Here is an 18,196-nt window from a genome sequence, read left to right on the forward strand (position 1 = left end):
TAAAATACACACAGTGATCTGCTTTGCTTCTGGTGAAGCCAAGTCCCCATATAAATGTATCAAATTTCTGATACCACATCCTTGGTGACTGTTTTAACCCATAAAGAGACTTCTTTAACTTGCATACCAGTTTTTTCTTACCCTTCACCACAAAGCCTTCAGGTTACTTCATGTATATTTCCTCTTCCAGATCCCCATGAAGAAATGTTGTCTTCACATCCATCTATTCTACCTCAAAATCAAAAGTAGCAACAACAGATAAAAGTAATCTAATAGAAGTTACCTTGGAAACAGGAGAAAAAAATATCACCAAAATCAATTCCTGGCACTTGGGAATAACCTTTTGCTACCAACCGAGCTTTGTATTTCTCCACCTTTCCTTTTGCATTTGTCTTCTTCTTGAACACCCATTTGCTGCCAATGGGTTTCCTTCCAGCCGGCAACTCCACCAGATCCCAAGCCTCATTTTTGTGCAAAGATGCCATTTCATCAACCATGGCCTCCTTCCAGAGTTTGCCATCCTTTGAATCTATTGCTTCCTTCACAGTTTTGGGATCATCGTCAGTAATAGATAACACAAAATTTGAACAGAAAGTAGATGGACTATACCTTTCTAGCTGCCTTCTTTCTTGAACTAATATTCTCACACCTGGAGTTTGTGGCTCTTCATCTTCTAATTCCTCCTTTGCTGTAGAGTCTGATTCTTCCTCCTTAAGCTCAAACTCTATCTTCTCGGGTTCCTTTGGTTGGAATTCATGTTTAATAACATCTTTTACCCCTCTAAACACCACATCTCGGTTGTACACAACCTTCCATGTGACTGGGTTCCAAAGCTTATAACTCTTTAAACCATCCTTATACCCTATAAAGATGCACTTTTCAGATTTACTATCCAACTTGGTTCGTTTCTCCTTTGGAACATGTACATATGCATCACATCCAAATACCCTCATATGTGAAAGAGAGGGTTTCTTACGAGTCCATACCTCTTATGGAGTCTTATCCTCCAATGCTGATGAAGGTGACCTATTGACCAGGTAACATGCAGTATCCACTACCTCTACCTAGAATTCCTGTCCTAACCCAGCACCACTGAGCATGCTTCTTGCCCTTTCCATCAATGTCTTATTCATTCTTTCTACAACTCCATTTTGTTGAGGTGTATATGGAGTAGTTTTCTGTTGTGCTATACCACACTTCTTATAGAATTCTTCAAATTCCTTGCTGCAAAACTCTCCACCATTATCTATCCTCAGCACCTTTATCTTCTTCTCTGTCTGATTTTCCATGAGAGCCTTAAATTCTTTAAAACTGTTAAAGGCTTCAGATTTCTTCTTAAGGAAATATATCCATGTATTCCTTTTGAAGTCATCTATAAATGATACATAGTACATAGACTTACCCAGTGATGGAACCTTCACAGGTCCAAACACATCATTGTGCACAAGTTCTAATGTCTGTTTTGCCCTCTTACTACTAGAGGGGAAACTCACCCTATTCTGCTTCCCATATACACAATTTTCATACAAATCTAAATCTAGAGAGTTATTACTCATACCTTCTACCATACCTTTACCATGAAGTATTCAAAGGCCCTTCTCTCTAATATGTCCAAGCCTTTGATGCCACAACATGGTCTCTGTTGTAGAGGTAAATCCTCTCTGTGGACAGAGACGATCCCTACTAGCCCAGACCGGGTCTAGCAACAATCACACAATGCTATCACGCAAGTTCCTAATTGCAAATAAAAAGTAGATGGTGAGAACCTACTTGGATTCCAATGCTAGTGTTCGTCGAAGAGATGTCGCCTTCGTTCCTTTGCTTTGGCCGGTCACGATCCACACGATCTCTGTGATTAGATACCTGCACATGCAAAGAACAACACGAAAACAAGCATAAAATCTAGTAGATGCAATTATATATTAGTCAGAAAAGATATAACTCAACATCAAACATGAAACGATGAGAGTGGAACCATAATGATAGTCATATATTATTAATAAATAACAGAGAAGAGTACAACCAAAGTTCTGATGTCGAATCCTTCACAAGAGGGTCCAGTCAGTAAGTCTCTCAAGCATTCACCCTTGGAGGTAGATCTCCCAAGACAAAAACTCTCTCTCTCTCACAAGTTTTACACAAGAAAGAAACACTTCACAAGCTTCCTTAATGTCACGACCTACCCAACATCTATATAAAAAAATTTAAACTGTATCATGGTTCCACTACTTTATAATCCATACATTCGGTTTCCAGCACATATGTATATAATGAAATGCATCCTATTCCATGGTATGAGAGTGCTGCTGACTATTACGGTTTGTGAACCATTTGGCAACCTTAATATATTGAGAGTTAAGGTAATGACAAATCTCCATCATCGGTGCCAGATGATGCACGGAATCCTCCTTACCTCACCTACCCGCACCAGGTGGCAATCTACCGTGCTGAGGCCACGTGATACCTTGGATAAAGTGCTAGTGTTTGCGCGCCAACTAATGAACGGTGTGGATGGTAAGATGAGATCCGAGGCTCCGGATCCATCCAAGGGTTTCCCAGAGGTTTATATGCCACTAAGCTATTTTTTCGTTGTCCATTTGCACATGTTTTTCGGAGGTAAAAGCTGTTCAGCTCGGCGGTGACCCCTTAGCTGCAGCTATCAGTTCTGCAGCGCTCCATTCAGGTATCTTCATAACCATAGACCACCGGCTACGGTACCCTTCCACGACTGATTGAGTTTTATAAGTAGCTTTCTTAGTATTCCGCGTTCAATACCAGTTCATTAGTTCTGTTACTCAAACTAATCCTCTGCTTTCACTGTGTTAGGGAATTGCTGCATCGTGTTAGGGATTTGCTACAAGTCCTAGCTATTCAACAGAGAATAGACGGCCGCGGCTTCTCTAGGTATTTACCCACCATAACTTTAGCACGAATTGGCTTTTCCGTTGAAGGGTGAGAGTTTTTCCTTGAGTATTATGTAGAGTTGATGCTAATAGATGAAGGAGACCCTTACAGAGGTTTTTTCCTTAACTGCTTCAGGGTTATTCTCTTGTGCAAACCCTGGCTCGAAACGCGGTCGGCCCTTTCTTGCCGGCACCTGCGTTCTCATGGTCTCTACTTTATGTGAAATGGTTGTTTGGGCTTCATGCCAAGTTGCTTGTATGTATTTATTTGTTAAATGGACCACTTTCCCATGACTGGAACCTTTTCGACTCACGGTTCACAGGCCGTCATCTCCTTCTATCTTCTCATACTGTTTGGGAATGTTAACATTGAATCATAAGTTGATGTCTGTAATTTGTAAGAGAACGAGCCCTCAGGGTTCTTGATTATTGTACAGTTTGATACTCACAGTGTTTTTCGGTTAATACAGAGTCATATGTTTTTCTATTGAATATGATTTGTATAATTAAATGCTTACAGTTCTTGGCATCAATCCCGTGTATTTTTATGCGCATTGCATCATATCTCAGACACGTTGGAGCTCGATGGAGTCCACCGCTTGACAATGTTTTGATTAGGGTTTATTGTCACAGTCCTGTAACGGCTCGACGGTCTTTGTCTGTTAGAACAGCGGCCGCATGGCTGTCACCACTGTGGGTTCTTTATCCGGGAACATCATGTTGCCCTATGGATATTAGTACCAACCCGCACTCTGAAGCAAATGCGTTCAGACGGTGGCATACAGTTGAGGGTTCATTTTTGTTTTCGAATGCAATGGCATGTAGTCTTTATTTAACATAAGAATGTATCCACTGTTCAGAGCTTCGATGTATAACCCTTTTGTGAATGAAACCCATGTTTCAAGTTTATACTTATAATCTTTTAGATGAATATAACCCCTGTTTTCAAGTAAATGGAATATGTATCCCTGGTATCGAGTGGATTAGATCTTCAGTTACAGCTTGGTTATGTGTTATGATAATGGTACTTTCTCAGTTTCTTGTTCTGTTATTTTAGAATCGCACGGATTCATTGGTCTTCCGGATAATCCACTGTTATCGTTGTGCAGCGAGTTCTCCGCTGTTACACAGTTTGATGTGTACTTATTTCATGCATTTTCATTCACACAGTTACTATCTTCCAGAACTGGTATAATTTCTATGAATAAAGCACGTTCTCAGCTTTTATACAGATGCATGCATTAATTTCTATTCCATTAATAAGCATTGGTTCTCATACGCCTAACTTGCAATGTTTACTTTTATATCAGATAGTCTGTAAGCACTAATTTCTGCACTTATAACATGTATCAGTTCTCCTACATTCACTTGTAACGCTTACAGTGGATAATCTCTATTTTCTTGCTTAATAGCTAGTACTAAAATGCTCTTGGTACTGTTTACTAACAGTAATTATACCTTTGCCTTTATAAGCTACAGAGAACTGGTTTTCATTTTCTCTTAAACTTTCCAATACACAGAATAAGGAAAACTAAATCTGGTGATCAGTTCGTACCTGGTTCGCCAGCTACAGAAGTTAATGCTCCAGACGTTCACCTGTAGTCATATAATTGCTCTTATCCTCCCAACCTTGAGATCCACTTCGCTGGATTCTCCCCCTGAGCCGTCTTGCAGGCCTGCAGCCCTCAACAAGACTCATGCACTACTGTGTTGGGTTATCTGGTCACAACCAGACTTAACCTTTTCTTTTACTATCCAGGTTATCTGGTCATTACCAGACTTAACCTCTTTTCTTTCTCTGCTCTCTCTGTCCCAACAAAGATACAGATCGAACACGTAGCCTTCCCTCCTATTCTGTCTCACGCTCTTCCATCCAAAAGGACCCCCCAGACCAGCATCCCCTCGTTCCATTTTACAGGAATCAAGAATCGGTTCAATAACTGATTCAAGAATCAGTTCAACAACTGATTCAAGAATCAGTTCAACAACTGATTTTTTTTTTTTAATTTAAAATTACTTTTTACTCAGGGTAGTTGCAAATAGGGATATGACATACTCCCCCCCTTAACAGGAACACCGTCCTCGGTGTTCATTTCTTGTTGGAACTTTAGATTGTATTCAAGGTATAATCATCTAATCCATACACAATGATGATCCTTCCTCTTTGGAATCCAAGATTTCATTCCAATTAATGACAATACCCGAAACAGTAATGATATAATCATAAGAAATATCATTAGTTATAAGCATCAATAATCATAAGCATTCGTAATTGCAAAATATGCTTGCCACCACCTGGCCCTTATTCATTCATAATAAACAATTCTGTGTCAACTTACCATAGCTTACCATCTTATGCTTTGAAAATCATGAATACTTTCATGTAAGCCTTTTAATAGAGGTTGGACAATTCTTCAACCTTCCATGGTAAATAGTTCCTGTAATATATGACTAACAAATTCAACCACATTAGTCACTATATTTTGAGTCAAATGAGATACTTTTGACTAGCAATCAATTGTGCAATGTTAGATGCTTTCTAAATCACAGTACTTTTACAAGTACTTAAAGAGCACTAACACTAATCATCAAATGATGAATCACTGCTCACGTGCACACTGAACGAATTCTCACTAAAGACATTCGTAAAGTACTTCGAGAAGTACCAAAAGAGCACCTAGCCCTCTAATCATCAAAACAGTCAATCACTGCATTAAGCAAGAATTGTCTTAGCTCCCACTAAGACGTTTACAACATTAATAACACAATAAAGGAAATAAGATTCCATTTATTCTTTATTGAGCACTAAGTTCATTCGTTGTTAAATGTGCATAACATATTTTACACAACTATATGTAAAATTCATTTTTAACATGACATATAGCTGATTAGTTAATTCCTTTAGCCATGAAACCACAATGGACTAAAGAATTCCCAACCCATGGGAACTGGTTTCCATAACCAAACCGAGTCATCTTCACATCCAGACAGTTTCTTCGATAGAGACCTTACCAGGTCTAACATAGAATCCCACTGGCCAACCAGCTCAAGAATTCTAGGGAGAGGAGATCTGGGCAGACAAGTACCATCAACCCTTGCGGGCAGGTAGCTGCCATCAACCCAACTCCGGGCAGACAAGTACCATCAACCCCTCCGGGCAGGTAATTGCCATCAACCCAAGCACTTGCAGGTCCTACTCGACCGCAATTACACTGGTCTCGCCAGTAGACGCTATCTGATCCTAACCAGACATAGCGTACACAGGAAAATTCTTTTCCTCTTATGCCATCTGATCCTAACCAGACATAGCATCAATATTTTCTCTTTTAATACTCTTCTTCAAAGTAATTTACACAATGAACCATATGAACATTATCATTAGCAGAATAAACATGCTTGTACCTCATGCATTTACACTTGTTCCCCATCATGGGTCCACAACATCTAGATTGATGGGAAACATGTCTATCATACACGTTGTATGCATGCAAATTTTCCAAATAACATAATCCATGCATATCATATAACATCATTCTATCTCATTTAAGATTGCAAATCACATTGCAGCAATTTACGTGATGAGTTTTCTTGTTGCCATTAAGCTCCCACTACTTAATTCCATCAGCAACGTTAGTTATAAATATGCACCAGTTATCACATATTCAATTTCCAAGACTTCTCATGCATACAATATTGTCATGTATAAAAGCATATGCAAATATTCAACAATGTATAAATGTCAACAATAGTTGAGTTAATAATCTAACCATTTCCAATTTTGCCATAGTCTGTGGTCTTACTCCAAATCGTCATTACTGGAGTATTATCTTACGTTTTATTATGGCTAACTTTGGTCATGCATCGTTAGTGTAATTAAACATAATTTCTCTAACATACAAGAACATATATCTTATGTCACAATGACTAACCTTTGTGCATACTATTGCTTATCATATAAGCCCTTCTTTAATGTATGCAACACTTATTCCCTTCACTATAAGACTACCATCATTTCATCCGACAAACCATATACCTCTTCCTTAAAGGAAGTCATTTTAATCCTCATTTCTCTATCTTCCGATGTGAGGATTTCTCAAGATTCCCTTTCAAGAAATTATTAAAGATATCTATCTTTCGGCATAAAAACCAAGATACAAAACAAGGTTTACTTATCCTTTATGCATCAAACTCAAGCAATCAACACAGCTCATCCAACACGACAATCTCTCCAAGAGATTATTATTTCAAGGAAGCTAACATGACCACTTTCTCTAAGTACACACAGACTCATAATTCCAAAGTCAAAATAGCTACCAATATGCAACATGTGTTCTCCTAACACAATTATTTTACTTTAATGTACATAGTTCCTTTCACGAAACAAGTAAGACTTTTTGGTTCTTGTATGAACACTATTCTAATGTGTCTTTAAAGGAAAGAACCTCTATTTTTATTTCCAAGAAAAATTCTCATGCATCTTCATACATGAAGTATGCATACTCTTAGGAGGAGACTATATTTATGTATATATGTAATATATTCTTTCCTCAAGAATTTAGGGATGAATATCTATGTGCCTAGAAGCACATTCTTAGTTATCTTTTATCATGCACGTAATGCATAGTCATTTCACTAGAGCTTAGAACTAACTAGAATCATAATGCAACTAACACATATATGTATATATATACATATATTTTCCAAGAAGCTTTTATCAATAAAGATACCTATTTTAATTCAAGAAAACTTGACCACCTTCCATGCTATGTCCTCAGGACATTTATATGCCTCATCCTCTTCTCTCAAGAAGATACTTTGGCTACATTTAGCAAGGATTTTATTCCAAGAAAAACAACGAGAGACAAACATTTCTCTCACTAGACTCACATGTAGTCCGACTAGGAGGAACTACCTATTCTTTTTACTAAGAAGCATATAAAATAACCAATTCTTTTACTACAAGTATTATCGTAAGAAAACATATAAACAGTCAATCTTTAACTGCATGCCTTATCCCATTTTCTTTACCAAGAAAATCTATAAAGAACCATTCTTTTATTGCATGCATTCAAATACTTTCTCTACTAAGAAATCATATAAAACATTCATATGTGTTCTTCAAGAAAGTGAACAAGACACTTATCTTATCCTTGGATCAACATGCATAACTAACAAGTTAAACCACCCTTACCGAAAGCAATGGCTCTATTTTATGCAATTAGAAGCATAATCTCCTAAGTGTCGCACACGCACCAGAGTTACCACTTGATGCTAGATGCAACAACTATCATAACAGCACTATGTGTCCATTTCAGAACAATGACTTCAAGGAAGCATTACGAAAATCATTAACATCAATACACTATAGTTATCATTTTCCAACTCCTTAAGCATGGTCAAGGGAATACTCACATGCACATCAAGCACTATCTAGTCATTTCCAGACTTAGAGTTTTCTGCAAGATTCTGATACCTAAGCTTGCTCTATCTGGTCATCACCAGGCTTAGCGATTTCTTTTCCCATCTCCGTCTGTCCCTACAGCACGGTCTTCTTCCTTCTCCTTGCTTCCTTTTCCTTTGGAAGCATCTATAGCTGGGGAAGGTAGTTAGAGTTTTACCGACAACTGTGTTAACACAGGTAATCTATTTATGAGTAATTATCATATGTAATTATACCATGAATGGATCCTAGAAACGTTACCCACCGAACATGCCTCTCCAATTAAGTTCATACTGGGATGCAACATGCATAAGAAATCCATCATTCCCATGGTAGAGATAAATTCAACCATCATTAAGGCTCCAATGGTTTTTATCTCTCAACAAGTAATGATAAACACATACCATGCTAATGGATTTCACTTGATTAGAGGGTAATCATCATTAAATCTATTAAGACATAAGCATATACTATTCATCATGCATTCTCATGGTGAATAAAATTAAGAACTCTTCTCGTGCACAACTGGACTATAGCACCGAGAGAGTAACAAAAAATAAAATCTTCATACACACATTTCATGCATGCGACACCAATCAACCTTCACTTGGTTACGAACTGTAACAATCTTAGTTTAATTGAATTAATGCATATAAGTTCTATGGGTTAGTCACAGAACACTAACCAATCTCAACCACCAATCGTCTTCATGCATCCATGACAAGACTGATTCAAAAGTTAGTTATGACAATTAAGTCTCGCTGCTTGACTCATTGCATGTTTTCAACATCTAAAGGGGTTCTTCTAATGTCCTTTTTAACAATTTTTTCATCCTATTCAAGGATGTTCCCCTAAGTTTTGTTCATTGTAACTTCAATTTGTTCATTAAATACATCATTGTTATTGCCATATTTGCAAATCAAACTTGGTAGTTGATTGTCACTTTCGTCAATGAGTGTTCAATATCGTGCTTAAGTGTAATGAGTACTCAATATTGTTCTTCGGTGTGACAAAAGTTTCATTGTCTTTTATCCTCATCAGGAATTTAACGTTATGAACGTGAGTCACACCTAATGCCAAAAGTAGTGTACTTCCTAAATGAATGTGTGAATGATTAAACTCGTACCTGAGTTAATGCCTACTGATGGCGTACCTCAATATCCTTTCTGCTTACCAATTCCCAAAGGCGCCAGTACTGCAACCTTTAGCTTTGATACCACATTGTCACGATCTACCCAACATCTATATAAAAAAATTTAAACTGTATCATGGTTCCACTACTTTATAATCCATACATTCGGTTTCCAGCACATATGTATATAATGAAATGCATCCTATTCCATGGTATGAGAGTGCTGCTGACTATTACGGTTTGTGAACCATTTGGCAACCTTAATATATTGAGGGTTAAGGTAATGACAAATCCCATCATCGGTGCCAGCTGATGCACGGAATCCTCCTTACCTCACCTACCCGCACCAGGTGGCAATCTACCGTGCTGAGGCCACGTGATACCTTGGATAAAGTGCTAGGGTTTGCGCGCCAACTAATGAACGGTGTGGATGGTAAGATGAGATCCGAGGGTCCGGATCCATCCAAGGGTTTCCCGGTGGTTTATATGCCGCTAAGCTATTTTTTCGTTGTCCATTTGCACATGTTTTTCGGAGGTGAAAGCTGTTCAGCTCGGCGGTGACCCCTTTGCTGCAGCTATCAGTTCTGCAGCGCTCCATTCAGGTATCTTCATAACCATAGACCGCCGGCTACGGTACTCTTCCACGACTGATTGAGTTTTATAAGTAGCTTTCTTAGTATTCCGCGTTCAATACCAGTTCATTAGTTCTGTTTACTCAAACTAATCCTCTGCTTTCACTGTGTTAGGGATTTGCTGCATCGTGTTAGGGATTTGCTACAAGTCCTTAGCTATTCAACAGAGAATAGACGGCCGCGGCTTCTCCAGGTATTTACCCACCATAACCTTAGCACGAATTGACTTTTCCGTTGAGTATTATGTAAAGTTGATTCTAATAGATGAAGGAGACCCTTACAGAGGTTTTTTCCTTAACTGCTTCAGGGTTATTCTCTTGTGCAAACCCTGGCTCGAAACGCGGTCGGCCTTTCTTGCCGGCACCTGCGTTCCCATGGTCTCTACTTTATGTTAAATGGTTGTTTGGGCTTCATGCCAAGTTGCTTGTATGTATTTATATGTTAAAAGGGCCACTGTCCCATGACTGGAACCTTTTCGACTCACGGCTCACAGGCCGTCATCTCCTTCTATCTTCCCATACTGTTTGAGAATGTTAACATTGAATCATAAGTTGATGTCTGTAATTTGGGAGAGAACGAGCCCTCAGGGTTCTTGATTAATGTACAGTTTAATACTCACAGTGTTTTTCGGTTAATACAGAGTCATATGTTTATCTATTGAATACGATTTGTATATTTAAATGCTTACAGTGCTTGGCATCAATCCCGTGTATTTTTATGCGCGTTGCATCATATCTCAGACACGTTGGAGCTCGATGGAGTCCACCGCTTGACAATGTTTTAATTAGGGTTTATTGTCACAGTCCTGTAACGGCTCGACGGTCTTTGTCTGTTAGAACAGCGGCCGCATGGCTGTCACCACTGTGGGTTCTTTATCCGGGAACATCATGTTGCCCTATGGATATTAGTACCAACCCGCACTCTGAAGCAAATGCGTTCAGACGGTGGCATACAGTTGAGGGTTCATTTTTGTTTTCGAATGCAATGGCATGTAGTCTTTATTTAACATAAGAATGTATCCACTGTTCAGAGCTTAGATGTATAACCCTTCTGTGAATGAAACCCCTGTTTCAAGTTTATACTTATAATCTTTAGATGAATATAACCCCTGTTTTCAAGTAAATGGAATATGTATCCCTGGTATCGAGTGGATTAGATCTTCAGTTACAGCTTTGTTATATGTTATGATAATGGTACTTCCTCAGTTTCTTGTTCTTGTTATTTTTAGAATCGCACGGATTCATTGGTCTTCCGGATAATCCACTGTTATCGTTGTGCAGCGAGTTCTCCGCTGTTGCACAGTTTGATGTGTACTTATTTCATGCATTTTCATTCACACAGTTACTATCTTCCCGAACTGGAATAATTTCTATGAATAAAGCACGTTCTCAGCTTTTACACAGATGCATGCATTAATTTCTATTCCATTAATAAGCATTGGTTCTCATACACCTAACTTGCAATGTTTACGTTTATATCAGATAGTCTGTAAGCACTAATTTCTGCACTTATAACATGTATCAGTTCTCCTACATTCACTTGTAACGCTTACAGCGGATAGTCTCTATTTTCTTGCTTAATAGCTAGTACTAAAATGCTCTTCGTACTGGTTACTAACAGTAATTATACTTTTGCCTTTATAAGCAACAGAGAACTGGTTTTCATTTTCTCTTAAACTTTCCAATACACAGAATAAGGAAAACTAAATCTGGTGATCAGTTCGTACCTGGTTCGCCAGCTACAGAAGTTAATGCTCCAGACGTTCACCTGTAGTCATATAATTGCTCTTATCCTCCCAACCTTGAGATCCACTTCGCTGGATTCTCCCCCCGAGCCGTCTTGCAGGCCTGCAGCCCTCAACAAGACTCATGCACTACTGTGCTGGGTTATCTGGTCACAACCAGACTTAACCTTTTCTTTTACTATCCAGGTTATCTGGTCATTACCAGACTTAACCTCTTTTCTTTCTCTGCTCTCTCTGTCCCAACAAAGATACAGATCGAACACGTAGCCTTCCCTCCTATTCTGTCTCACGCTCTTCCATCCAAAAGGACCCCCCAGACCAGCATCCCCTCATTCCATTTTACAGGAATCAAGAATCGGTTCAATAACTGATTCAAGAATCAGTTCAACAACTGATTCGTAAGTTTTTTTTTTTTAATTTAAAATTACTTTTTACTCAAGGTAGTTGCAAATAGGGATATGACACTTAAGCTCTCTAGCAATCCCACACTTGTCACACCAACTACCTATCAAGATCAGACACTAGCAACAACACTCCAAGCACTATCAATTCCAAACTCTGCTACTCATGGCAATGGTAGAGGCTTAAATAGGAAGGAGTCTCCATGAATGGTGGGAGGATGAGCTTATCTCCAAGGAAGGTTGCTCAAATGACGAAACAAACATGCCAGAGAAGGGAGGGCGACATTTACAAGGCCAACAACCAGGTCTGGAGTCATCTGGAAGGCCGGCTATTAGAACAAACTCGCCCAAACTGGATCAGCGCGGGTCCATAATTTCACTAGAGTGCTGACATCGCAGTTGAATAACAAAGAAGGTCATGTCAGCGTGATCATATATGAATAACATATGCACTGTCACATGAAATTTGACCAGCACGGGAAAGACATGTGCTTCCGCGCTGGCAGCGCATACCATCTGTTATGAAGCGCTCGTCAGCGCGTTTATTTTGACAACAGTCGTGCTGATAGCAAAAACTTTGGCAAAGTGGGTCATTTGGCAACATTAGAGAGCATGAACATGATTAACTTGGACTCATGACACAGTAGGAAGACTGATAGGGAGACAGTGACAAATTACTGTGTAACAGATGTTGATGGCCAGGGTGTGCCCACGTTTATTATCGTTGCCGTCGATTACTTTACACAATGGGCCGAGGCGATGCCCACATTAACCAAAGACGGTCATACAGCGGCGCAGTTTTTGTTCAATCATGTTATTACGCGGTTCAGAGTACCACAGGCCATCGTCACAGATCACGGAAAGCATTTCCGTAATCACATGATGACTAAATTGACAACCCAACTAGGCTTACAGCATGATAGTTCGACCCCGTACTATCCTCAGTCTAACAGCTAGGTTGAATCCGTGAACAAGATTTTGGTTACGATGCTTCAACGTACTGTTGACATGCATAAGTCTAATTGGCATTTGATGTTGTTTCCCGCCTTGTGGGCCTACCGGACCTCTGTGAAGGATGCCACCGGTTTCACTCCATTTCAACTAGTTTACGGACTGGAGGCTACCCTTCCTATCGAATGTGAAATTCCTTCGTTGAAAATAGTTGTCGAGTTACTTAACAACACCACTCCGGTGGAGGAACGACTTCTTTATTTAGAATGGTTGGATGAGATCCATCGCCTAGCCTCTCTAGCCATCGAAGCTCAAAAGAAGAGGGTCAAGACTCATTTTGACCATACCGTTCATCCTCGTTCCTTTGTTGAAGGAGACCTTGTCCTGCTATACAACCAAGCCAATGACAAGCTGGGGGCAGGCAAACTTGAGCCCATGTGGCTAGGCCCTTACATTGTAAAGAGAGTATTGCAAAAAGGGGCGTATGAGCTAGTTGACTACAAAGGTAATCCTCTTGATAAGCCCCGCAATGGGCTGTACTTGAAAAAATACTATGCATGATTCATGCACTTCAATTTATACATGCGTGTGTCTTAGCAAGTGTGTGTGTGTGTATGTTTGCATGTTTTTTTTTCGGCTTGGTGTGAAAAGCGTGATTGCTCCTTATTGTGTTTTTTCTTCTTGTGCAGATGTCGGGTGCACCTTATATTGGTTTTGCTGATGGTGCCTGCCGCAGCACTCGTAATTTGTCCTCTGCAGCATGGGTGATCTACGATCCTCACGGTGAGTTGATAGATCTTCAAGGTGTGTGTTTAGGTTGTACTACAAACAATGTCGCTAAATATAGTGTTGTTATTGAATTATTAACCGAGGCAATTAATCTCAATATTCGTACATTGGTTGTTAACCTAGACTCTCAACTTGTCGTCCATCAGCTCAGTAGGCGATATTTCGTCAGAGACCGTCACATTTTGAGGTTGTACTTACGTGTTAAATTGTTAGAAAGGAATTTTGATTTTATCACATATCAGCATATTCCACGACGATTAAACACATTATCTAATGCATTAGCTAATCATGTATTAGATAGACATTTGCGTAATTTATAATCAAAACATCATACAAGCAAGCACATAAAAGCACAATAATAAACCATAGGAATATGTATATATATATATCGTGTGGCGCACCAAGGCGCTCAAAAATAAGTGTATATGTCTAGATAAGGCCTGTGTTCTCGGTACATTTGAGACACATGTTTCTCAAAAAACCATCAGTAGGAAATAAAGACCTAGATGTCTAGTGCGGTGGGTTATGCTCTCTGTATTCTGTAGCCGCCCGTGCCACCTGCCTCAAAAGGCGGTGCATCTTGGGTTCTACCCCCACTGTATGGATCTGAGATGCTATGGGGACCTCCTCTATCCCCTTGTAATCTAGAATCCCTGCCAGTAAACCCTCGAGGTTATGTATCACAGTCTCCATTGTATTGACTCCCGGAGGAGCCAGGGCTAGAGCTCCGATGCTGTTATGAAACCAGCTCAAGAAAAGATAGAAAAGATAAATCCACGCCTTAGAATTCAGCCTCTTCGAGGGGGCAACCTCCTTTACATTACATAAATGAACAATTCTTGGATGATACAAATGAAAATACCTCCTTTCTATATATAGGAGTCTAAGTGGTCCTAATACAATCAAAGCCTACATAACAATAATATTGTAGGGCACAACAGTAACAATGGTGGGCTTCTATGTGGCATAATAGTAACAATATGGGCACTACATGGGTACATCAATATAACAAGTGGGTTATACTAATAACAATAAGGGGTTACACTAGTAGTATAGGGGCCTAACATGCCCCTCTCCTTCAAAAAGCGTTGTCCTCAACGCTTGAGTAGTTCTTGATGCTTCTATATAAAATTCTTGTCCTCCCATGTGGAATATTCAGCGGGTAAGTTCTTCCACTTGATGAGATACTCTGAAATTGATCGATTTCGTAGGTGTCGGGTTCTTGTTTCTATGACTACTCCAGGTTCCAATATGATTTTTCCTTCCTCTTCAATTTCTGGAAATATTGCTTGAATTGGGATCTTTTGCAACTTTTGAATAAGTGGCCATACTTCTTCGTTCTTCTTCCATTCATCCGTTGCTTCGTTTATCCAATTTGGTTGGATAATATAAATAGCACAAAACAATGCTTCCACATCCTCATCCTTGAAGCGTCTTCCCATTCGGTAAGGTCGCCATTTTTTAAGTGCATGTAGTATCGCCAACATTTCCTTCTCATAAATAGCTTGCTTGAGATGTAGCAGTAAAAATACCCAATCACTCACATCAAAACATTTTTCACTACGATGTTGATCTACCTGTTGTTTCATTTGATTTTGCACCGAAGTGGCGTTATCCTTTAAAAGTTGGAGAACTTGCTGTTGATGCTCGATATGATCTTTCTCTACTTGAACCTTTTTCTTCTTGATATGTCCTTCTATCTTTTGAGGAGTGGTAATTTCTTCCAGTCCTTTACAAGATATGGTCGGATTCATTTCTTGATGCTCGATGTGATCTTTCACTTCTTGAACATTTTTCTTCTTGATGTGTCCTTCTATCTTGATAGTTTGAGAAGTGGTAATTTCATCCATTGAATTACAAGATATGGTTGGATTCATTTCTTCTTTCTCGATGTGATCTTTCACTTCTTGCACCTTTTTCTTCTTGATATGTCCTTCTATCTTGAGAGTTTGAGGAGTGGTAATTCTTACCAATGCTTTACAAGATATGGTCTGATTCATTTCTTCTTTCTCTGGGGTGGTGTCCTGACGTATATCCTCTTCTTTTAATGTTTCTTGATCCTTTTCTTCCTCCTCTTCATATTCTATGTAAAATAATTTCTTCTCAGCACACCTATGACCTTTAGTGCATTTGCTATCACAATTGTAACAAAGCCCTTTTTCTCTTTTTTCTTCCAATTGTTGTGGTGTAACTCTTGTTGGTTGTGGAAGGCTGGGAGAAACAACACTTCCATCTTTATAGTTGTGAGGGGTATGCTTCCTGGTTTCCATAATTTTGCTTTCCATTATGTCACAAAGCCCTTTTACTCTTTCCAATTGTTGTGGTGTTGCTCTAAAGAAGGTGTTGCTCTTTATATCCTCATAATGTGCTATCATTTCCTCCGTGAAAATTGACCACGTAACAAGTTTTTTACGAGAACAAAGCCCTTTGTACCATAAAAATTGATCTGGTTCTAAATATGAAGATGCAATACATACCTTTTGTAACAGTTGTACACCATGTATATCAAAATATTGCTCCATCTGAAGTATCCAATTTACCGGATCCTTGCCATCAAACTTCCTCATCTTGCTTTTTCTTGATTTTAGGAGCTCTAGCTTGAAACGACTGTAACTCTGTACTCTCGGATCTTTAAGTTCTGAACTTGTGACTTGTAGTAGCCCTCTGTGTCCTCTTTCCAATGCCACAAGTCTGATCCAAATTGGATTCTCCAAGAAAAAGTTATGTACAATCTTCCGCAGTGACCTGATTATAGACTAGTTCAGTAGAGCGAACTTGTATGAAGTGCCTCGTGTCACTGTTTCAACCTTTGACTCTGAAAATTATATAAACAGAAACTACAGTCCGTCCTCTTTCTGTACCTTCTGACGAAATTTCAATCCGATGCTCAGAAAGAAAGTTATGACTATTTTCCCCAGGTCACCTGTTTTGAGTGTAATTCAAGAGTCTGCAAAAAGACCAACTTCCGCAGATCATATCTCCGAACATATCGCGCGAAAAGATCTGAAATTTGGAGCCAAGGTTCAGCACGATTTCTTCTCAAATGGGTTTTTTTTGCGACTTCTTAAACGTCACAGAAAAAAAGTTATAGCAAAAATTCCACGATGACCTGTTTGGAGCAGCGAAACCCTAGAATCCAAAGCTCTGATACCAAATGTTATGAAACCAGCTCAAGAAAAGATAGAAAAGATAAATCCACGCCTTAGAATTCAGCCTCTTCGAGGGGGCAACCTCCTTTACATTACATAAATGAACAATTCTTGGATGATACAAATGAAAATACCTCCTTTCTATATATAGGAGTCTAAGTGGTCCCAATACAATCAAAGCCTACATAACAATAATATTGTAGGGCACAATAGTAACAATGGTGGGCTTCTATGTGGCATAATAGTAACAATATGGGCACTACATGGGTACATCAATATAATAAGTGGGTTATACTAATAACAATAAGGGGTTACACTAGTAGTATAGGGGCCTAACAGATGCCCTGAGCATCCCTCCGCGCCTCTAGGGCCAAACCAAGGGGTCTCGCCGTTCCTACATCTGCATACCATAGAATTCATCGTTAAGACATGTACATAAAAAATAAAAAACATTAACAAAAAAAATAAAAAATCAAAAAGAGATCAAGTGGCTTACCACCATCGTCCCACTGCTCTCCAGCAGGCAGCGACATGTCTGGGTCTCCACGGAAGTCTATGCCAGCATACGGCCAGTCCTCCACAAAAATAACCTGCCGATCCAGCCACTCTCGGAAATATACTCCCCATGCCACTGGTCGGCCGTCACCTCCTCGTGGCATGACATGGCCTCATCGACTGGCCCTCGTCTCTCGAGGACCTCTGGGTGGATCCACGACCATGTCTTGTATCTGTAATGCCGGTACCCGCTCCAGCATGAGCGGGACTAAAATGGACCCATAGCCAAACTGCTTCGACTCACCACGTCAGCAGTTGCTCAGCTGTCTCTTCATACTGGTTGTTACTGCTACTGCCCAGTTGAATATAGTGGGATTTAAACATTCGAGAGCCAATAAAATATGGGTCTTCGAAGCCTTGTGATTGGCCAAGGAGCCCGCTGCCCGAGTCACCATGAAGAGTATGGTTCGAAGGACGATGTCCTCCACCGTAAGAATAGCTACCTTCCCACTCCGCGTCTTGCGTGCCTATGGGCACACTCTGGCCATCAGCATATCTAG

General features: G+C 39.6%; 1 long non-coding RNA gene across 2 annotated transcripts; it reads left to right on the forward strand.

The window, feature by feature from the left end:
* The first annotated feature begins 2,602 nt into the window (after positions 1 to 2,602).
* Positions 2,603 to 10,769, forward strand: LOC149181137 (uncharacterized). Of its 2 annotated transcripts, none has more exons than XR_016257523.1 (3): positions 2,603 to 2,683; positions 10,222 to 10,300; positions 10,415 to 10,769. It is a non-coding gene; the product is annotated as an uncharacterized LOC149181137 (long non-coding RNA). The 2 variants fall into 2 exon arrangements; XR_016257524.1 differs by lacking the exon at positions 2,603 to 2,683 and adding an exon at positions 9,999 to 10,077.
* The last annotated feature ends 7,427 nt before the right edge of the window (positions 10,770 to 18,196 follow it).

Source organism: Pinus tabuliformis, chromosome 3_2, assembly GCF_031772625.1.
Source record: "Pinus tabuliformis cultivar Carrire ecotype Pingquan chromosome 3_2, CPIR1, whole genome shotgun sequence".
NCBI lineage: Eukaryota > Viridiplantae > Streptophyta > Pinopsida > Pinales > Pinaceae > Pinus > Pinus tabuliformis.